At 42.4% G+C, this 24,368-nt stretch overlaps 1 protein-coding gene across 1 annotated transcript in view; it reads right to left on the bottom strand.

Moving 5' to 3' along the window:
- Positions 1-24,368, bottom strand: part of NUAK1 (NUAK family kinase 1) — a 308,401-nt gene that overhangs the window by 175,696 nt on the left and 108,337 nt on the right. The gene's annotated exons all lie outside the window — the stretch shown is intronic.

The following is a 24,368-nucleotide window of genomic DNA, read 5'->3' as shown; positions in this document are numbered from 1 at the left end:
CACATACGGTTTTGTCAAAAAAGTTAACCAAACCAGATGGAAACGTTCACTACATGTACAGTGTTGTAAGCATCTAAAAGCACTTGGAAATGGTTCTAGAATCTCATTCTGATTTCTGCATGCATAAAATGCACAATCCCAAACCAAACCTCACCTGCATTAAAAACAGTTCTATCTGCATTTCCTGCAGAAGAGAAGCCTCCTATACCTTGCAATAAAGGGCTTTCCTCTCTGTACCCACTCACTAAAATATGCTGCCTCCAATTTTTCACAACTCAGAATACAAGCCATTACTGTTTTCAAACTCTATTTTGGACAGTCTGAGTCACTATTGTGTATTTCATACAAGCAACAAAATGAACAAATATTACACAGGCCCATAAAATCACTCTAACCACAAATGGCATTTTCTTCTTAGGAGCCAAGAAAATGTTTACACATATTTATGACACAAGTATGCTGACAGAAACAGTCATTGTACATATTACATGCACAGTGCACTAACTTACACAATGGATATCAGTCTTTAGGAGTTCTTCCATTTGACAAATTCTCTCCTATCTAATATAACCTCTAAGATCCCAACTTTCCAAGGAACAGTCCCTAAATGTTTTTACATATACTTACTGGACTGCAAGACTGCAGTACGTGCAACCACTCTATTCACCCTTGCAGGGCTTTTCTCTTTTACCTGGCATTTTGTGATCACAGAGTTGGTACATATAAGTAAGGGAAAAGTAGTGAGAGTACAGTACCCATATAGGAGGCTGAAAGTGGGGGGCTTGCCCCCTGTAAAATGTAAAAAATAAACTTTCTGGTACTGACACCCACAGTTTTAGCAAATGTATGTTTTTACATGAGTTTAAATTGTCATGTTTACTGTCAGCAAGTTGTGTGTTGACTTCTAGATAAAATTCTCCATTCTGCTAATTAATTCTCAAAATTTCTTTCTACAGCTTGACTTTACTTATCATAAGTGCTTCTCAGACATTGCCAGATTTCAATGCATCAAATTATTTTATCTCCATTGTACTCAACAAATCATGCTCATTTTCCCATATCAGGTCATGCAAAGTCTCTTCAGTTTTCATACAGGCACATTCAAATCTTTGTTTATGTTTGTCTTATTCAAGGTATATCACAAAAAGTTTCGAATTTTTACACTGTTTCATACTCTCATTCAAACTCAAATAGCTGAGATGACTATATGACAACGTGTACAATTTTATCCAGTAAAATAAAAAATGCACAATAACTGTAGTAGTAGTGTAGACAGAGATAAGATATTTAGAAAATTGTCCAAGAAAGGAAGTAAGCAATTGTTAACCAATTGTAGGTCAGGTGGTGCTGCGGTAGCGTTGTCGCCTCACAGTAAGACGTTGTCCTGTTCAATTCTCACCTAAAGCATCTTCTGTGTGGAGACATGCGTGAATGAGCGTACCTTCGTTGAAGGTTGTGCGTCAGGGCCGGGAACTCGGCACTTAAAAATCTACTGCCAATCATTAGCGGACTGGAGTTCCGCTGTGGCAACCCCTAACCGGGAAAAGCCGAAGGACACAACAACAACTACTAAGTGGGGAAGATGAGAAAGGAAAAAAGATTAAGAAAAGTGAGTTCCTTGTAGAATGATATTGTATTTGGGATTAGAGAAAGGTATTAAAATTAATTTACAGTAAATTACATTGATAGCTTGCAGGGATGGAAACAGGCAACGATTAACCGTAAAATAGACTACTGAGTGGGTAGGAGAGGGGAAAAGAGGTAAAGAAAGGAAGAATGACAAGAAGAAATGAAGCAAGATGTTAAAGAGGTTATTTAAAGTGTTAAGATTAGAGTAAATGGAAATGTTCATTTGTAGTAGATTATACTAGAAGTAAGGTAAGTATTTGACTATTTTTACTACAAGTACTCGAGTCCCAGGTGCTCAAAACCCACTGTTTCGAAGCCAGGGACTCGAGTGTATAATAACCTAGCTAGGCTCCTGCTTGTGCTCAAACTTGAATATCAATTTTGGCAAGCAGCCGTGGAGAGTAGGGGAGGTTAGGATTAGACAACAAGAAAGGACTTTTAGGGTTACAGAGCGACTGGGTTTTTTAGGTTTAGGAGGGGGTAGAATTTTTGGTTTAGGAAACAGGAAGGGTGTTTTAGGAAGCAATTGGGGAATTTAGGTTTAAGGAGAGGGGTTGGAGTTTTAGGATTAGGCTGAGCTCAGGGACTTCAAGGTTAAGGAGGGAGACTGGAAGTTCAGGGTTAGGGACTGAGGAGTCAGAATGGGAACTGGATGAATGCTCCATGTTTAGGGTTGAGGTTCTGTAGAGATATGTAATATATAGGATCAGATGCTGAGAGGGTTATGCAGGAATGTGAGATCGGGCTAGTGGAAGTTCTTGTTTTTTTGAGCAAGTGGTGGTGAGCAGCTGTGTTGTGAGCTACTAACATGCAAACACCTGTAGCAGGCCCCACACTCTTAACCTCTTACTTTCATATTTGGGAACAAATACAGAAATAATCAAGGACAATCAGAGACACTTTATACAAATATTAGTGCTATTCATTTGAAAAGTTGACATAGTAAGAGAATGTGAATTAACCTGCATTTTCTGAATTAAAAGAAGTCTATTACTCTAATAATTGTCTTTGTTTATTAAGTATAGTCCATCACCACTTTGTTTATTAAGTGAAATTCATCGCCAGTTTTAGAAGTGATTATTATGGACAGAGCAAAAGTTTGAGCCACTATCACAGACAATTGAGAGGTATGTATTAGAGAAAGAAGAAGATAGAAAGACTGTCAGCGGAGAGATTTAATACTGGAGATCTTGTTATTAAAATTGTGAAAACCAGCTGGATAGTTGTCAACAAGGTTAGGGAGGGTGGGGCTCAACCAGAAGGTTGAAAGAAAAAGTACACCCTTTCTATTGTGTTTTCATTCTTTATGTAATTCAGACAGAACACCAATATTCTCATTAGACTGAATTAGCAATTTAACAACATAAGCCCAATCCATTATGTTTTGCTTAGCTAAGTTTTGGAGTAAACCGACATACCCTGAACCTTGCACACCATTTGCTTAACCTTATTAGTGTGTCTTGCCAAAGAAACTGTGAAAAGACTTTTATTTCTAGCCCCCACAAAAAGCAAGTACATGAATTACCAGTAATGGCCTGTGTGTGTATGTATTTGGGAGGGGATAAACGGTCAAACACATGGATCCGCCACTTGATAAGAAACCTTTTTGATCTTCAATGTTTCACCATGTCTTGTGAAACCTCAACTGCTTGATCCACTCCCACTCATGTAAATACCTCAGAAGGACAAAACATCCTCTAAAGCACAGCTGCTGTGATTTATCCTGCTACTGTGTAAACAGAAGAGAGGATCCCTGGAGATTCTTTTGGGAATGAGACTTGTGAATGTTTATAGAGAAGATGCTCATAAGTAATGGAGGGCCAGACAAGGAGGTAGACAGAACTGTATACCCAAGCAAAACACATGGACAACATGACCACTATGTCTGGCTTACAAAGGTCTTGCCTGGCACTCTGTGAGTGCTGCACAGCTTTTACAACAGGAAATTACAGTTGTGTACACTTATCATAAATGCACATGTTTGAGTGTATTCACTGTTGCAGTCATCATCTGTGGGTTATCCCTGCTATGGTAGCCCTCGGCCAACCCGAAAACCAGAGTCAATGTTTTTCTGCGTCAGCTGCTGTCGCCTGTAGACTGACATCAGGTCGCCAGTGCTATAAAGCAAGGCAGCTGACGCCATTACATCAGTTTTTCTTGTCCTATCTAGTCAGACACCCCAGGAAATATGGCAAAGTGGTCCTGGTGGTTAACAACCACCCCAAGAAGCTTAGGTCTCCCTAAACCAGGACTCCAACAGTGAATACACTCAAACATCTACATTTATGGTAAGTGTACACAACTGTACTATATTCTTCATGTTTCACTGTTGCAGTCATCACCTGTGGGAGGATTCCCAAAGCTGAGGAGAGGGGTGGAAGGATTAGTTAGAGACCTAGGTATGGGTAAGCAAGCCCTGCAGAACTGCAGAGGCAAACCCTGACCTAGCCTTAGAGAAAAGAGGAAGGTGGTAATGCTTTGTAAAGGTGTGGACTGAGGTCCAGGTGGCAGCTTGCAAGATGTCCCTGGTGGGAACTCCTCTGAGGAATTCTGTGGAAGTGGAGGCTGCCCTAGTGGAATGGGTATGAATAGACTTAGGAGAAGGTTTCCCATGAAATCTGTAGCAGAAATGAATACAGTGTGATATCCATTTGAAAATAGTCTGGTTGGAAATGAGCTTCCCCTCTGCCTCTTGGGAAAAACTGACAAGAAGTTGGTCCATTTTTCTGAAGGGTTTATTACGGTCTAGGTAGTATCTGAGCTGTCTGTGCACGTCTAGAGAGTGCAGAATTCTTTCCCCCTTGTTTTGAAAGTTAGGGAAGAAGGTGGGCAGATGAATGGCCTGGTTGAGAGTCACATCAAATACCAACTTGTGCATAAAGGAGGGGTTAGTCCTAAAGGAAACCCTGTCTGCATGGAAAATGATGAAGGCCTCAGTGGCCATAAGTGCCTGAAGTTCAGAAACTCTTCTGGCTGAGGTGATTGCTAGCAAAAAGCAGTCTTCTAGGAGAGGTATTTTAGTTCTGCTGAAGCAGCAGGTTCGAAGTGTGGTAAGGTTAGTTTTTCCAAAACATAATTTAGGTCCCAGGCTGGAGTAGGTGTCCTTCTGGGAAGTCTGACATTAGAAGTCCTCTAAGGAACTGTTTAATCAAAGGATGAGAAAACAGGGGCTGGTCTGTATTACAATGAGGTGCAATGGCTGAGGCGTGGATTTTAACAGAAGAGAAGGAGAGGCCACTATTGAGTAATTAAGCTAGATACTCCAGGATAAGAGGGACAGAAGGTTGTGAGGAACTGGCCCCTCTGGACTGGCTCCAGGAGCAAAATCTTTTCCATTCCCCTATGTAAGATTTTCTGGTGCTGAGCCTTCTGGCCTCTGTGATAATGTCTAGGACCTGCTTGCTTAGCAGAAGCTCCTTGCTTATCTTGGGAGTATCAGCCAAGCTGATAATTTTGAGAGTCTGCAAGTCTGGGTGCAGCATCCCCCCCCCCCCCACTTGAGTCAAGAGGTTTGGGATCTGGGAAGCTGCCTGGCAGGCTGTGATGTCAAGGGGTACCAATGTTGTCTGGGCCAATCTGGAGCAATGAGGATGGCCTTGGGTCCCTCCTCCCTTATCTTGATGTGTACCTTGAGAATACAAGGCAGAGGGGGGAATGCGTACACGAAGAGGGAGTTCCAAGGGAAGGTCAAGGCATCCACCTTCCATGTTAGGTGGTGATACTCCCTTCTTTAGCTGGTGGTTGAGGTGCAAAGCAAAGAGATCCACCTCCGGATTTCCACACATTTGAGTGACTTGCATCAGATCTTTTTGTGGAGCTGCCATTCGTGGGGTTCCAGTAACTGTATGCTTAAGTGGTCTGCCAGGGTGTTGTTGATCCGTGGTACGTATTGGGCTATTATGTGTAATCCCATGGAGGAGGCAGTCAGCCAGAGGTTCATGGCTAGCCTGGACAGAGGGTAAGACTGTGTCCCTCCCTGCTTACTAATGTACCACATTACTGTGGTGTTGTCTGTTCTGATAAGGAGAACCCCTGGCCTGAGATGGGGTTGTAAGGATGACAGGGCCTTCTGCACTGCCATCATTTCCTTCTAGTTGATATGAAAGGGAAGGTGTTGGGCATCCCAAAGACCTTGGGTGCACCTGCCTGCTAGGTGGGCACCCCAAGCAATGTCTGAAGCGTCAGTGGTGATGGTCTGCCCGGTATGGCAGAGGATGAAGGGGAGACCTTGATTCTTGGCACAGGCCCCTGCCCACCACGGAAACTCATAGGTTCATAGGTAGGTACTAGGATAACTGCCCTGGGGCATATATAAGCCTAGTCAAAAAAGTTCCCTGGCTTTCGCCACCCAAGAAAGTTATTTTCCTGCACCCCTGTCTAGCAGAGCCACAGAAGTAATCCCAGGGGTGACTTTCCTATTTCCCATCCAACTGTCAAGATTTTTCTTAAAGAGGGCTAATGAGGAACTTTGTTTGACATGAATGTGTAGTCTGTTCCAGAGCATGGGAAGTCTCTGGGACAGGAATCTATCCTTCCATCATGATCTGTTTATTGTGGTGGCAAGGTTTAGGTCCCTGGAGCGTGTTGGCTTGGAGGGATTGAGGTTTCTTTGTAGCACGTCCAACAGATCTGGGTTTGACATGGCTTTGTATGTTAGGCAGAGGTCACCTCTGAGAAGGCGATAAGCAACGGAGTAGAGATGGAGTTTTTTGAGACGGTCTGTGTATGGCATCTATTTGAGGCTGGTAATCCTCTTAGTGAGGTATTTCTGTAGCCTTTCTAGTTGTTTTAGATGTCTTGCGAGGTACATGCCAAATAGGGCATTGTACTCTATAATGGGTCTGATGAGGGATGAGTAGAGAGGAACAATAACCTCTGTTTTCTGGAGGTGAAAACCTTTGTGATGAGGTGTGACACATAGAAAGATTTCCTGACTACTGTGGCAATGTGATTATTAAAGGAGAAACTACTGTCCACCTGTGTCCCAAGGTCTCTTATCACACTTTCGGTGTTTAGTAGGCTACCACCTACGTGGTAGTTCATGGATACAGTGTTTTTCCCAAAGGGGATGACAATGCACATCTTGGCATTGAGCTTGAGGCCATGACTTTGACACCAAGCACCAGTCTCAGTAAGGCCCCTTTGTAGAAGGTCCACATCATTAGTTTATTCTATTATGGCACCTAGTTTGCAGTCACCTGTGAACTTTGTTAGCCAAAGACCTGCTGTATTAGCCTGGACTTCTGAGAAGTAGATGCTAAACAGGAGAGGACCCAGGACTAAGCCCTGTGGTACTCCACTTATCACTGGTCTGAAGTTGGATTTGGAGTCGGCTACTTTCACTGTGTGGGTTCTGTCAGTGAGCCAGTTGGCCACCCATCTTGTGACATAGGGATTTATGCCCAGTCTAGTGCGTTTATCTATAATTCCAGAATGGGGAATGGTGTCAAAAGCCTTGGCGAGGTCAAGATAGGCTGTGTGCACCACCTTACCCTCGTCCACGGCTCTGGTGACTACTTCAAAGAAGTCAGTCAGGTTGAGGAGACATGATCTACCTTTTACAAACCCAAACTGAGTGGGGTCCAGAGTTTGGAGGTTACGTATGTCCTTGTTTATAAGCTCCGAGATGATACGTTCCATGGCCTTGCAGACCAGGCTCGTCAGGCTAATGGGGCAGCAGTTCCTAGGGTCCGTGGTGGCACCCCCCTTTATGGAGGGGGATAACCGTTGTTGTGCACCATTCAGTAGGCATAAAGCCTGAAGTGAGGCTATGATTGAACATGGTACTTAGGTGGGGTGCCAGTTTGTTCTGTAGTTCGTGCAGAATGCAGCCTGGGATGTTGGCAGGCCCCATGGATGCTGTGTTCTTGGCTTTGGAGAGTGCGGACTTTACTTGTGCAGCCGTGATTACAAAGACTTTGCATTCTTCCAGTATAGCGATGGGTCCTTTGGGGGTTGAGGGGGTGAAATTTGCAGTCAACCTATCTGCCAGGATGTTGGCAATATCAGTTGGCTCTGTGTATCTAGTGCCATTGTGCTGTAGCTCACAGCAGATCTGAGTGTCGCTACTGAGATTCTTGACATAGCTGTAGAATGTTTTGTGGTTGTCTTTAGAATCAGTGGTGAATTTATTTTCATAACTAGCTTTGGAGGATTTTATGAGGGATCTCAGCTTCTTACTGAAACTGACCCGGGAGTTCCTGCAATCAGGGTATTTTATTCTTTTTTGCAAAAGCTTCTTCCTTCTGTTGTAGACCTTGTTTATGGCAGGGAACCACCAGATTGGCTTCATTTTTTTGGAGGATAGCGTATTGGTTCTGTTGGGGATGGCACGATCCATGCACTTGTGTATGTGCTTATACAGTGCATTTGTATAGGATTCAGCAGTCGTACCTCTATTTTCCATCTGTATGGGTGTCATGAAGCTTGCCACTTCTGTCTTAAGAAGCATGAAGTGGAGAAGTTTTTTACTGTGGTTTCCTTAATGGGGGGGGGGGGATATTGATGTTTAGGGTGATTAACTTGTGGTCGGAGCTGACCAGCGAGGAGTTGACCTCTGGCGTGGAACATCGGTTGCCCATATTGGTAATGACCAGGTCCAGGATATTGCTGCACCTGGTGGGGATACGGACAAGCTGATCCAGGGTGTTGGAATTTATGAATTCCAGAAAGCGTTGAGCAAATGAGTGAGGGAAAGGTACTCACAAGAGAGGAGAGGGTGTTGAGTAGATGGAAAGAGTATTTTGAGAGGCTGATGAATGAAGAGAATGAGAGAGAGAGAAGGTTGGATGATGTGGGGATAGTGAATCAGGAAGTGAAACAGATTAGCAAGGAGGAAGTAGGGGCAGCTATGAAGAGGATGAAGAATGGAAAGGCTGTTGGCCCAGATGACATACCAATGGAAGCATGGAGGTGCTTAGGAGAAATGGCAGTGGAATTTCTAACTAGATTGTTTAATGAAATTTTGGAAAGTCAGAGGATGCCTGAGGAGTGGAGAAAAAGTGTTTTGGTACCTATCTTTAAGAATAAGGGTGATGTGCAGAGCTGCAGTAACTACAGAGGGATAAAACTGATTAGTCACAGCTTGAAGTTATGGGAAAGAGTAGTGGAAACAAGGTTAAGAAGGGAGGTGATGATTAGTGATCAGCAGTATGGTTTCATGCCAGGAAAAAGCACTACAGATGCAATGTTTGCTCTGAGAGTGTTGTTGGAGAAATACAGAGAAGGTCAGAAGGAGTTGCATTGTATCTTTGCAGACTTGGAGAAAGCAAATGACAGGGTGCCTAGAGAAGAGTTGTGGTATTGTATGAGGAAGTCGGGAGTGGCAGAGAAGAATGTAAGAGTGGTACAGGATATGTACGAGGGTAGTGTGACAGTGGTGAGGACTGCAGTGGGAGTGACAGATCCGTTTAAGGTGGAGGTGGGATTACATCAAGGATCAGCTCTGAGTCCTTTCTTATTTGCAGTGGTGATGGACAGGTTGACAGATGAGATCAGACAGGAGGCCCCGTGGACTATGATGTTTGCAGATGACATTGTGATCTGTAGTGAGAGTAGGAATCAGGTTGAGGAGACTCTGGAGAGGTGGAGATGTGCTCTAGTGAGCAGAGGAATGAAGGTCAGCAGGGCTAAGACAGAATATATGTGTGTAAATGAGAGGGAGGGTAGAGGAATGGTGAGGATGCAGGGAATAGAGTTGGTAAAGGTGGACGAGTTTAAGTACTTGGGATCAACAGTTCAGAGTAATGGTGAATGTGGAAGAGAGGTGAAGAAGAGAGTACAGGCAGGGTGGAATGGGTGGAGAAGAGTGTCAGGAGTGATTTGTGACAGACGGGTACCAGTAAGAGTGAAAGGGAAGGTCTACAAGAGGGTAGTGAGACCAGCTATGTTATATGGGTTGGAGACAGTGGCATTGACAAAAAGGCAGGAGTCAGAGCTGGATGTAGCAGAGTTAAAGATATTAAGATTTGCACTCGGTGTGACTAGGATAGATAGGATTAGGAATCAGTATATTAGAGGGTCAGCTCATGTTGGACAGTTTGGAGACAAAGCAAGAGAAACGAGACTGTGTTGGTTTGGACATGTGCTGAGGAGGGATGCTGGGTATATTGGGAAAAAGATGCTAAGGATGGAGCTGCTAGGTAAGAGGAATAGAGGAAGGCCTAAGATAAGGTTTATGGACGTGGTGAGAGAGGACATGCAGGCGGTTGGTGTGACAGAGCAAGATGCAGAGGATAGAAAGAAATGGAAAGAGATGATCCGCTGTGGCGACCCCTAACGGGAAAAGCCGAAAGAGAATGATGTTGAGCAAATGAGTTAGTACATGAGTAGTTTTCCCAGTTGATGGTGGGGTAGTTGAAATCCCCCATTTTTAGGGTATTGGGCTATACCTTAATATTACCCAGTATATCAAGAAACATGGAGTGGGCATCCTGGGGCATGGTGGGGGATCTGTAACAAGCTACAACCTGGATTACAGTCTTGCCCAGTGTTAGTTGCACTTGGATAAATTTGGATGCATTATGTTGAGCAACTAGCCTGGAGGTGTGGATATCCTTAATGAATATGGACACACCTCCTCCTTTAGTGTTTCGGTCCAGGTTTGGTGGCCAAAAGGTGTGGCATGCGTTATAGCCTGGTAACACAGGGGTGCTCTCTGGAGCCTTGAACCAGGTCTCCATCACTGCACAGATGTCAATTTTCTCCATTTTAAGGAGTGCCTTGAGTGACTGCATTCTGAGGTTTAGACTTCTAGCACTGAGTAGCATTACCCTCAGATTTTGCTTGCTTATACCTGCTATGGTGGTGAGTTTGTTATTTGAACCTTGCCTAAAAAAGGCACTATAGGGGGTGGCAAAAGCCTTAGCCAGTATCCGGAATCTCAGGGGCAACACATGCAGGGCATCCCTGGCAAAGCATCGTGGTCTGTTGATCATGTCGTCCCAGGCAGACAGACACTGGATCCCCTTAAAATGATACCAGAAGCTTAGTCAATTGTTGAAGTCGATCATTTTGTCCTTGTATTGTGGTATAATTTTGGGTGATGGCACGATGCTACTCAGGGCTTGGGTCATACCTGCCTGGGCTACATGACACGAGATCTGCTCCGTGTCTCTTTTCATGAAGTCCAGGGAGGTATGTCTCAGCTCATTCAGACCAACATGGACAATGACAGAGTCATATTTGTACTTGTGGAGTGATCTGAGTGATTGCGTTATGTGGCGGATCCAGGCACACGACAGGCAGCTGACAGTAACTTTCTCCTTGTTTAGCCTGGTGAGTGGGACATCAGTGTGTCTGACTACAGAGTCACCTATTACTAGTGTGTTGGGTATGCTGTTTTGCCTTATGGGCTGGGGTTTAGTGGCACACTGATTTTGTGGGCTATGCGTCACTTGGGTAGTGTTGAGGGTGGTGGTTGCTTGCGTTTCAGCTTTGGAGGTCTCTGTTGTTTGGACAGATTTTTATTGAGAGCCTCCGCAAATGTAGGTGTGTGTTTTGTGCTACTATGTGTGGGTTTAGGTGGTGTATGTTTTGATGGACTATGTGTTGAGTGTGGTGTGGTGCAGGTGTTTACCTTCTCCTCTTGACTGTCTAGTACAGTCTTGCCTGGAGAGAGCTTGGCTTCCAGTTTGGCTATATAAGTGCATCTCTCACATACTGTAGTGTTGGGTGGTAGGAGGAAAGGGTTATCAGTGTACATGAGGCAATTGCTACATTGGCCCAAGATGCCCAGATTCATCAGGTGGACAGGGGAAAATACTAGAAGCTCACCCTTACACATGCCTGGATAGGTGCTTATTAAATTAAGTACTAAAAACTGCTTTCCTCCTAACAAGTGAGGAAAGTTGAGTGCTGCAGTAATTTGTAGATTATTTAGTGCTTGCAGCAAGTTTTGAACAAGTGCTGTGCACAAGGAAACAGTTTTGAGTGCGAAAACTGGCTAGTTCTAAGGGAAAATTAGAAGATCAGACTTTCTGGCACTGAGAATAGTTTAACCCTTGTTAAATGGCACTGCGCGATGCGCAAAACCCCGCAAACACGAGTTTTTAAACAGAAAGATGAAAGTGATAGAAATAGCCCAAAAATGGCCAATAAAACAACAGAATCTGAGCTGTCAAAGCTCACCACTCTCACTGATGAACAAAGAAGCTTCCTTCTATCTTAGTAAGGTCTAGGCAGCATAGAAACTACAAAACAGCCCAGAATTCAGCAAAATCTGAAAACCAGACTCTACTTGTTACAGAAAAGTGGGAAATGAGTGGAGAGATAGGATTTTTTTTGTTTGTTTTTTTTTTCAAAAATTACAACAGATACAGTAAAACAAACACTTTTCAATCAGAAAAATGGCTATTGCACTTGAGTGTGTAGCCCTCAACAGTTCAACAGTTGAAAAACACTTAAAAAACGACCAGGTAAAGTGCAAACAGTATGTTTTTTGTTGTTTGCCTTTTGGCTTTTCCTGGTTAGGGGTGGCCACAGTGGAACTCCGGTCCACTAATGATTGGCAGTAGATTTTCACGAACACCGAGGTGCCAGCTCGACATTCAACCTTCAACGAAGGCACGCCCATTTACGCATGTCTTTCGAACGCCCACCCAACCGCAGGGAAGACATGCAGACTCCACACAGAAGGCACTCCCTGCACTCCAGCCGAGAATCGAACAGGCGAACCTCTTGCTGTGAAGCAACAACGCTACCGCTGCACCACTGCGGATAAAGTGCAAACAGTATCTGCGCAACACAGAAACTACAAAACAGCCCAGAATTCAGCAAAATCTGAAAATCGGACTCTACTGGTTATAGAAAGCTGGGAAACGAGTAGAGAGATAGGATTTTTTTTTTTCAAAAATTAAAACAGATGCATTAAAACAAACACTTTTAAAACAGAAAAATGGCTATCGCACTTGAGTGTATAGCCCTCAACAGTTCAACAGTTGAAAACACTTAAAAACGATCAGTTAAAGTGCAAACAGTATTAGAATTCAAAAAACAGTTCAAATAAGTTGCAAAGTTAATAAAAAATACTCAGAATAGTGTGGCTATTGAAAATAAGGAATAAAAAGCAAAACAGAGATACTTAATCCACTCAAAGTCTCCCTTTTCTCTCTCTCTGCTGCTGTAGGACTCTGCAGGGGATCAGAGGGAGAGAGGTCTCTACAGGCTGTGAGTGTTGACACCAAATGTGCTTTAGAGACCACTGAAGTTTCCTCATGTGAAGCCTGGCCAGAGGAATTAGAAGGATGCAAGATGCCATGTACCCCACGGCTTGCAGGAACTTACTCACTGTGAAGTGACTTTTGGATGCCAGCTGGGTAAAGTAGAGAGGCAGGAAGCTGTGCTTTTCTGGGGATAGAAAGGCCATTTGGGATGCTGTGTCCAGCAGTGCTCCCAGGAAAATGATCCTCCTGGAGGGAGTTTGCTTTGATTTCTTCTCGTTGATGGTGAATCCCAAGGAAGTGTGGAGGGTTTTGACAAAGTGGAGGTCCTGGAGCAGCTTTTCTTTGCACTCTGCCTGAATGAGGTAGTCATCCAGATAAGGGCAAATCTGTATATTTCTCTGTCTGCAAAATGCTATGGCCAGGGCCAAACATTTGGTGAAAACCCTGGGAGCAGTAGATAAGCCAAAGGGAAGAGCAGAGAACTGAAAGTGCTGTCAGCCTGCTCTGAAATGCAGGAATTTCCTGCAGGACTCCCTTATGGGGATGTAGAGGTAGGCATCTTTTAAGGCTAGGTGTCACTAACCTGGCATTTTTTTGTCAGCATAGGCAGCATCTGCTGCAAGGTTAGCATTTTGAATTTGGGGCCACCAGGGATGTGTTCAGAATGGACAGATCCAGGATGGGGTGCCAATTGCCCTCATTTATGAGAGCAAGGAAAGGCCTGGAATAAAAGCCTTTGCCTGTTTGGTCTGCAGGAACAGGTTCTACTGCCCCCTGGGCTATGAGAGTTTGGACATGTTTTAATGCCTCTGCCCACTGACTAGGTGAAAGGAGGGCAGAGGGATGAGTGAGAGTCACTGAGAGTTTTTGCCATAGAGGGATGGCTTAGAACTACTTGCCTTAGCAGCAGACATGGTCCACTGTTTGGTTCTCTGTTGTCCCTGTTGTAGGGACCTGGGTGGCCTGTCCCTGCAGGGCTTAGCTTGCCCCTGTCTGCTAGCAGCAGGAAAGGACCAGTGCTTAGAGGGAAAATTCCTGCTGTATCTAGGAGGCTGAACTTGAAATAAATATTTTACTGTTTGCATAGATTTTACTTTATCTTCTACCTTTTAAGCACCTCTTCTGCTTTTTCTCCAAACAAGGGGTCTATATCCAAAGGTGACAGAAATGGTAGTCAGGTGTAAAGACACTGCTTTTTGACTAGAATCGTTAGTGCGAAAGACCTCCTCGGAAGCCAGTGCCTGCGTTGCAGCTCCGGACCAAACCGAGGCAGAGAAAACCAAAGGCTCTGAAGATAAAGAAGATTTCTGCGGCACACTGGACTCTGAAAGGGTCTCGCTAGAGGCCTGAATAGCTATCGTATCGGGCATCAGGGGCTGAAAAAGTGCCTCAATGAATTCTGGAAAATGGACGACCTGCTTAGCGGAAGAGTCGTCGGAAGACTTAGCCTTGTGTGGTCTGTCTCTATCTTTATCCCTACACTTTTTTGGAGGCTCTACGGATTGTTGGCTGACCGACACCATTTGTGAAGATGGAGTATGAAAATACCTGTCCAGAAAAAGAGCTCTACGACGAATGGTTCTCGCATTAAAGAGGGCACAGAACCGGCAGTGGGTGAAGTTGTGGTCTGGGCCTAAACAAGTGACACAGTAAGAATGGAAGTCTCAGTGTGGGATCTGCTTTACACAGGCGAGACAATTGTTAACTTTTTTAGACATCGGTTAGTGCAAGAAAAAGAGATCCCAACAGGGTACTTAGGTTTAGACATTTTCAGCTGTGACCCGAGCTCTGGTAGCGACCGACCAGCACACTTGCGAACTGCTTCTGCTATGGGCTCCATGGCAAGAAAGACTGATAATGACGTCAGCTGCCTTGCTTTATAGCACTGACGATCTGACGTCAGTCTACAGGAGACAGCAGCTGACACAGAAATGCACTGACTCTAGTATTCGGGCCGGCCGAGGGCTACCACAGCAGGGATAACCCACAGGTGATGACTACAACAGTGAAACATGAAGAGCATCTGGACAATCTCAGAAAAATGTTTATTTTATTTTATTTTGGGGGGGGTACATTTCGTATAGACAACAATCATGACCAATTAAGCACCCCTGCTGGTAGTGCTTCACAATTACAAAGTCTGACATTCAGTCCTGGTTTCCAATTAAAATTGGTAAGTTGTTGACATACAAACTTTAACTCCTTCCCACCACATAAAGGCATGCTGATTGGTTGACTAAACTGACCATGATGTGCTTTTGCTCATGTCATGGATGAAAAAGGTCTACAAGGCTCAGTTCAATTCCTCAGCTAATAAATAGTTAAATAAAAATAAATGTTACACAAAGCAACAATTGAAAGATTTTTTCTTGATGAATGCATGCAGTAATTCATAGCAATATCTCTCACATTTCAAAACTTAATGAAAATAAATTATTTTTATAAATTTATGATGTAATTACTGCAAGCCAGTTAAGTATAACAAGCAAAACCAAACAGCACTGACTCACAGTTTTACTAAAAATGCAAAGCAGCAATTGTAAAATAAACAGAGAGATGATGATATGTTGTCCGCAGTTTTATAATTGATCTACAATGTTTTCCTAAATATCTGAATTATCAAATGTATGTAACACTATGTAAAAATGTGCACTATATCGACATACAGGAATTTGGATACATACTGTACCACTCAACCTCTTAACACAAGAAATCTAGACAAAGACATAAATAACAAGGGAGAAGGTCCAAAAATAGGGACGTTTTTTAATATAAACTTAGTAAGTTGACAGAATAACAAGTTTTGCATTAGCATGAGTTTTCGAAAATGTATGAAGTCTGAAACTCAAATGTTGTTGTTTGTCTTTCGGCTTTTTCCCAGTAAGGGGTCGCCACAGCGGAACTCCGGTCCGCTAATGATTGGCAGTAGATTTTTACAAAACGCTGAGGTGCCAGCTCGATGCCCAACCTTCAACGAAGGCATGCCCATTTACACACGCATGTCTTTTGAACGCTACCCAACTGCGGGGAGGACATGCAGACTCCACACAGACGGAACTCCCAAGCCAAGCCGAGAATCAAATGGGAGAACCTCTTGCTGTCAGGTAACAATGCAAAATGAAGTCTGAAACTCAAATATTTGCATTATTTTCTGGCTTCAGTCATTAATGATTTGCCAGAAAACCATAAATTTTATGAGGAACAGACCAAAAATAGGAGGCAAAAATCTGGACATTCTGTGAAAATCTACACAGTTGAGATGTATATTTGGATACCAAATGCCACTCAAATTTTATTAACAAACAAAAAACTACTGAAAGCAAATTGACTGAAAATTCTTTTAAATGCACATCAACTTCAGCTTAAAGAAACCATTTCTGCAATAGGCTTAATGTGTCACAGGAAAACAAGGGTAAATTAAAATAAAACTTGTGTAAAACCACCTGGTTACTAGCATGTCAAATTGCTACTAACATTCCCAGAAGGGTGTATGCAATAAAAGTGCAATGAAGATGCTAACAGCAACACGCATTGTTCCTTCTTGCTGAGATCTGCTTACTCAGCTATGTTGTTGTTTACAACTGCTTGACAGGAAAAACGTCAAACTATGGAGAAGTATTTCTGGAAACATTGCCTATCCTCTTGTTTTCTCACTTCCTTTTTACACTTCTTGATGACAGAACATTGCGTTCTCAAAGGTGATGAGGGAAAGACGGAACAAGAAAATAAACAGAAAAAAATGTGTGCTCTAAACACATCGCAGTCAGGGACTGTATGTAACATAATGCCAAAAAGGATCGCACAAAAGCAGGTTTACTTCTGAAAACTTTTAAAGTTACCTACACATACCAATACCACCATCAAATTCTTTTGCAGCAAATGATACTTGTAAGTGAATTCCTTCCCTGCAAATCAATATCCACAGGCTTTACATGTTCTGATAGCTTGAATCTGTGCACTTTCTGTTTCAAACATGGTCCTCAACACTGGGCAATGTCCATGGGTGGATTAAGTGAGGCAATGTTAATACAAAAAATATTTTTTTTTCTCTAGATCCCTTTATGCATTGTTGCTATAATCACTGTAATATACCTTCCATAAATCTTCTACCGTTTCAACCACACTCAGCCTTACACCACCAGCCTGTTTTTAGCTGTTTTCCCTGTAGCTTACCAACACTATCCATTATCCTTTCTACGTGCCCTATTTAATTACAACTTCTTAAACACCTTTGCATCCTTAAGCCTATAACCATCAGTTCCTTTACACTGGTAGTAAGGCTATTTGCTCCTCTACTGCAATGGCTGCTTCAGTGATGGGGGGGGGGGGGGGGGTAGACTTCCAGAAAGCTGTGTAGGGCAATACATTTTTGTCTTAGCTTAACCCCAGGACCGCAGAGGCTGGTTGACATCTGCCTGTCTCAATGACATATGTATGCATTAGTGCACGAATCAAAATGTGTCAAATACAACTTGGTAGATATGCATGTTTAGCTCTGTCTGCTGCATGCTGAAATACATGCCTACCTGGTTAGTCACATCCATCCCCCAGTTAGGCAAATCTACATCAGTCACCACCATCTCTTGAAAGCTCCTCTCTAACACCCAGAAGACAAATTGATCCCAGGCCTTCTGGGTTACAGTCATGGCCTTATCTTTCGGTGTCACTGATCCAGCTATTCAAGTACAAATTGCATGACTCAAAGGAAATACAAAAAACTCCAGTGTGTTCTACCTGAATAAATAACCAAATCAGTCCTGCAGTGGTCACACAGTTTAACTGATCCAGGGGCATAGTCTAGTCTGTTCTTCACTTCTTGCACTGTCTCTAAAATGGGTCTAGTACAATCTATCCAGTCATTAAAAATACAATAAATAAATCTTCAAACATGGCCACTTTGCAAAAGAGATTCTTTTGCCAATCCAATGCAAATATATAAACTTCATGCCTATTAAATCATTAACTTGTGGCATTAACTTGTACAGCACAATTAATCCAGCACCTTCTCCCAGCCGCTCCTTTCCTGAAACAAGCACCTTTGCCAACGTATTATTTTCACTCATATCCTTATAGAGGAGTGGTATCCCTTGTTACTGCTTTCCTGAAACAATCATCTTTGCCAACGTATTATTTTCACTCATATCCTTATAGAGGAGTGGTATCCCTTGTTACTACTTTCCTGTAACAGTCACCTCTGCCTGTGGGTAATTTTAAATCCTATCCTTTAAGAGGGTGGGAATTCAGGAAACTGAATTGCACACTGCTGATGCGTACGATAACCCGACACAGCTGTACTTTCCTGTGCTAAGGAGTAAGCAGTGAATAAGGAACACAATATAAGTGCCTGAAGATTGTCAGCCTGACCCAACCCCCACTCCCACCCCCATTCCTAGCACACATGCTGCTAATAAAGGATAAGCTCCAAAAGAATTGGCTTAAAGAAATGGGGTCCTTACAATCAGCAACGGAATAGTGAATCAAATGAAACCAGATCGGCTTTATGGACTTCTAATAACAATAGGATCACAAAGACACTCCGATACGACTCAAGGGTGAGAAACAAGTACAAATGAAATGGAGTAAATCACCCACAATGAAATGGATGAGATTGTTAAAGAAGACACTAAAAAATTTAAAAGATGTTTCCTGCTTTTGCAATGATTATGTTTGCATCCACTTTCATTATGCATTTACCCATGATAAAGGATTTACGAACAGGTTACTCAGTTTTCAGTATAATACTGGACACACAATTGCAGTACAGCTGTCTAGAACAGCTGTACAAACAAATACACACAAAACACACACACACACACACACACACACACACACACACACACACTTATATGCACAAGCTTGCGCAAACGTGTACACAAGTACAAACCCGCAAACATGCATGTTCATAGGATGTTACTAGGCTAACAACCACTAGGGCCCTTACAAGCCTTGCAGCACAAACCAAACCATTTGGGTCTCACGTATCATGGGTGTCTATATGGGGGGCATGTAAGTAGGGAGGTTACTAGAAGATTTGCATAGGGTAGGGTGTTAGTTAGGATAATACTTTTCTTACTTATGGCATTCTCTATAAGGGCATGAGGGCCAGACTGGGGATAAATTTACAACTTCCCACCCAATTGTCAAGGTTTTGTTTGAATAGGGTCAGGAATAAACTCTGTTTTACATAGACAATAAGCCTATTCCACAGCACAGGGATGCTATGGGATATATATTTGTCTCTCCAGCAGGTTTGGTTTATATCACAAGTGAAGTTCAGATCCCTGGATCTAGTGTTTCTGGTGCTCTTTGTTTTAAGAACTTGCAACAGTTCCATTGGGGCTGGGTTTGGGGAAGCCCGGTAAGCCAGGCAAAGCCATTCTCTCAGCAGCCTGTAGGACACCAAATACAGAGACAGAGTCTTTAGGTGATCAGTGTAGGAGAGGGTATTCATTCCTTTAATTCTCCTGGTGAGAAACCTCTGTGGGCATTCCAACTGTTGCAAGTATCCACTTTGGTACATGCCAAGGTGGGCACTGTACTCAATGATAGGTCTGATTAAGGCTGATCGCAGTGGTACTACAACTTCCATGGACCTGGATGCCATACCCTTACCTACAAGCTGGGCAACATAAAATGATTTATAATTGTCAGTGGTGCAACAGGCACACATTCATCTTTGGTGCAAAAAAAAGGCTGTGGGTTCTATTCCCACCATACCTCTCAATCTGGAAACATCAAAAATATGGACAAGGGCCATGAAAAATAGGTACAAATCTGTACGCTGATTAACATTTAATTTGCATACATAACTGCGTAACCCCACCCACTCCAATGTAATTGTGGGATACCAACTTTCGAACACAAACTGATGAACAGACAACCACAATATGGCACCAGAGTCCCCCTGCAGCCATTCCAATGCCCCATTACCTGGTTATTTCACCCCATTTACCATAAACACTAATGTGTGCATACTGCTTTACTTCTACAATGATTATTTGGATTTTATTTTTGCATTTTGCAGCACATCAATGCATAAACACTAACAGACATCTGATAAACAAAGCAATACTGTCTCACAATGAAAATAGACTTGGCATTAAAACTTCTCTGCCCTTGAAACTCACATTCATTGAAACAACACTGAAACCTGCATCACATCCAAAGAAAATGCATCTGGCCAGTGGTGGATAACGATTACTTTTGGGCTGTTTTCAAATCATTGGCCCCTTGCACATAAAACAAGAAACATACATGCGTTCTTTTCTTTGATATACCTTCCTGACTTTATTAAGTTATATTCCTTGTATAATACAGCACACTTGTTAGACAAAGCACATTTTAAATTTGTTTGAATGAACATTTTTCCAGTAGGCTGTACTGTAGGCAATGAAAGAAAATGCATGAACCAATAATTACAAAACTGCCCAATTCAGAACATTTCCATCATAAAAGTCTACTTCCACACCCAAACTACAAACATAATGACAGTAGTGTAAGCCATAGGCATCTTGCACAGTACTCGCACTTATTTTCAATTTCAGTTTTTTTTTTGGGGGGGGGGCAAAAGGTCAAAAACCGGGGTACATTTTAAACATTGCTTGTATAATTTTGGAAAATTGCTAGAATAAAATGTTGAGTTACCACCATGGATGTTACTGGCAAGTCTTGAACCCAGAACACTATACACTACAGTCAGTGCAACATGCCTGTATGCTATATCAGCAGTTTAAAAAACACAAGAAGACTGAAACTTAATGAATCATCTCTGAAACCCATTTAATTCTTAATAATATGCTTAATCATACCATTATACCACATACACACCTTACTGATCCAACAGAGTACTATGCTACATGAGCCAGCTTACAGAGTATGACTTTTTACTAAAACAACAGAGCTAGAAACTTTAGACTACTTAGAAATACCTTAAGAACCTTCTCTATATTGTTCTTATAGAATACTTGAGATAACCTCTATCTGTGCTCTAAGGTAATGCTTGATCGGATTCTGAAAATGCACTACTGGGAGAACTAACAGTCCAATAAAGGTAGCACTAAAAACAAAAGTATCGATTCGGTTACTTTTCAATTGATATCAACACTGATAACTATCACTGTTGAAGTGACACCAGGCCCCATGTCCAAAAATAGTAGAGTCAGTCTGCGGCTAGATGGATTTACAACACTTTTATAGAAAAGACTTCCCCTAAAGTCAGAATCATTAATTTCCATCAAAAATAATACATGCCTAACAATCACACCTAAACAGAGGAAACAAAAAATGGCATTGTTTTAATTATTGACACAGCATGTAAGCTTCTTGAAGGACAGCAAGTTATAAACGCTTGTACCCATTTGTTCCTTAAGTTCATAGGTTTAATACTAAACTTAAACACAGCAGTCACATTCCTTGACAAACTACTGCATTTTAGTGCTTAGAATACTACTGCCAAACACACACACACACACACACACACACACACACACACACACACACACACACACACACACACACATGCACCCTTTGTTCCTTACCTAATTCTCAGCAGTTCGAAATGGCAGCAAAAGCATTCTCTCTCGGCAGTTCATGGCAGCATAAGCAAGCCAAAGCAAAGTTCACGGCAGCATAAGCAAGCCAAAGCAAAGTCCAAATGGCAGCATAAGGAAGCAAGCCAGCGAAAGCATTCTCTCTCGGCAGTTCTTTCCATCCGAAATAAGCAAAGTCCAAAGCCAGCATTCTTTTCTTGGCAGCAACAGTTCTTTTCAAATTCGCGCCCTGCTCCCAGCCAGCTGGAAATGATGTTGTGAGCTCCTTGAGTTCAATTCTGACTGGCTGGTAGTGCTGAAGGAGCTGACGTCATCGTGCACGTTATGACATCAGCTCAGACAGCGCAAAAATTCAAAAAATAAGCAAAGAAATCGGAAATGAAGGGGTGCCACTCAGGAATCATGGCACCCCTTCATTTGGACCCCAAAACTCGGTAAAAAACAAGTAATTTGGGACGGTTGGGAGGTCTGATTACCACACCAGGTATATCAATTTCTGACAATGCCGTGCAGAAAAATGAGGGTACTGCCCTACTGAGTGTGCCATCTTTCAAGTCAACATTAAACTGTGGCCCCAACTGCTTGAAATGGTGGTAGCTCATGTGGTTGTAAAAGATCCCATGGCACCTATCAAAAATAGTAGGGGTCCTTTATTCATGTGCAAAAAAGAACTCCTATTAACAACATATTTTCACATTTACAAATATTTACAAATGTATAAATATATAGACACACAAATATATTAACACATATTCATAATTTTTCTTACAATCATACTAAATTTTCATCCCTATTAGACCTCCACCCCTTTTTCCATAGCTACTATCTGATTTTACTTAATATTGTTGCTAAAATCCATTTACCGTTAAACATAATTTCATTTATTCTTTCATTCCCTAAACCCATATAACATAAAATAACTTTTTATCTATTCTTTTAAAATATTCTTTATTTTTATTCTTATAATATTCATACTTAATCATATCCATGTGCATTTTATCTACTTCTTTTATATTTTCAAAAAAAAAATCTTCTTTACGTAGTTAAGAGAAGGGGAAGTTCCCTGATGCCCTGGCCAAATTTCCCCTAGCAGTGTAAATACCACCTCAGGTTCCCCTTGAAAAGACGATACTAGCCTAGCTGGACTAACCCAGTCAACATAGAATAAATAAATAAAATAAACTACAACCTTAGCTACATGCTGGTCATAAATCAGACTGCTTTCCACATATGTTCCCAGATCCTTTACTACTGAGTCGACCCTTAGGGGTGTTTTATTGATGGAATAATTAGGGTTGACAGTTTCCCAAAGGGCATTATAATGCCTTTTGTGGCATTGAGTTTTGGCTCATGGCTTTGGCATCAGTCATTTGTCTGTGTCAACCTCTTGCATGATTTTCATGTCTTGAGGGAAATTTGTAATAGCTCCCAGTTTACAGTCATTTGCAAAGTTGGTGAGCCAGGGGCCTTAAAAGTTTACTTTGACTTCCAAAAAGTAGATGCCAAACAGGAACAAGTCCAGCACAGAACTCTGTGGTACTCTGCTGGTAACTGGTCTCTTGGTGAAGGTGATCTCACCGATTCTGACATCCTGGGTCCTGTCTGTGAGCCAGGCAACAATCCAGCAAGTTATGTAGGGATTTATATCTAGCTCTGAGACCTTGACAAAATTGCCTGAGTTTGGTATTGCATAGAATGCCTTGGTAAGGTTAAGATATGCAGTGCGTACTGTTTTACCCTTGTCTGTTGCATTGGTAACTCTCTCAAAGAAGTCTACCAGGTTAAGTAGGCATGACCTTCCATTAACAAAGCCAAAGTGGGATGGGTCCAGTGTCTGTAGGTTGCAAACATCCTTGTTTAACATTTCCATGAAAATTTGTTCCATGGCTTTGCATATTACATTTGTTAGACTGATGGATCTGTAGTTCCCTGGGTTGGATGACAGTCTGCCATTGTAGAACAGTATGAATACTGCTGCCCTCCATTCACCTGGAACATAGCTTGTTTCAAGGCTGTAGCTGAAATATAACTGCAGTGGTCCTAAAAAGTCATGTTTTAAACTGTTCAGGAGGCAATCTGGGATACTGTCAGGACCCATAGAGGTGGTGTTCTTTGCTTTAGCAAGTGCTGTCAGCACCCGGTCCCTGCAAATAGTTGGGAGAAGTATGTTGGAGGGTATTTCACCTAGTGGAGCTGGTGGGAGTGGGGTTTGAAGTCTGAGATGAATTTATCAGTCATTAGAACTGCTATCTCACCCTGATTGATGAAGATGGTACCATTCACCAGCAGTTCAGCACACTGTGTTACCTTTAAGGTTCAGGACATAGCTAAAGAAGGCCTTGTGATTGTCCTTAGCTTGCAAGGCTATCCTGACCTCGCAGTTGGCCTTGCTGAATTTAGATTCTTGTTTAGTTGTAGAATTGAGCACTTGTCTTTAAGGGGGTTGTTCCTCCTCATTTTGGCCAGAACTATTCTTCTTTTACTACATATCCCATTTAAGCAAGGATTCCACCAATGAGGTTTGTTTTGGGTTTACTTCTGGTAGGTACAGAAGTCTCTATGCAGCTATACACATTTGTATGGGGACTCTGTGAATAATTCCACATAGGTAGTTGTGTTCTCACTGTTAGGGGAAGCCTTGCATTTTGACAATCTGCCACTTAGTATGATCTAGTTTGCTTTAGAATAGTTGCTAACTTACTGGTATAGCTGAGTTTTCCTGACTGATTTTTACTTCAAAAGAGCATGTGTGCCTGCCCCCCCCCCCCCCCCACACACACACACACGTTATACCTAACAAGGTGGGATTCCTAGTCACACAGTCTTCTTATGCTCTATCACTGACTCAATGCAAGTAGAATTTATAAAATCCAAAAAGTGACTTGGTTACACAGCTGCGGAAGAAACTTTTTAGAAGGACTCTGAAAATTACCACTGTTTGCATTTAGCAAGTAGATTAAAAACTCATTCCTTTCAGTACAGCTCTTTTGAGTGTGTACCTTTAGCTCCCACTAGACATGGCATGAGC

Source organism: Protopterus annectens, chromosome 11.part0 (assembly GCF_019279795.1).
Source record: "Protopterus annectens isolate FY-2018-M chromosome 11.part0, PAN1.0, whole genome shotgun sequence".
Classification (NCBI taxonomy): Eukaryota; Metazoa; Chordata; order Ceratodontiformes; family Protopteridae; genus Protopterus; species Protopterus annectens.
The sequence above is the reverse complement of the archived record's forward strand: the minus strand, read 5'-3'. Positions and strand labels throughout refer to the sequence as shown.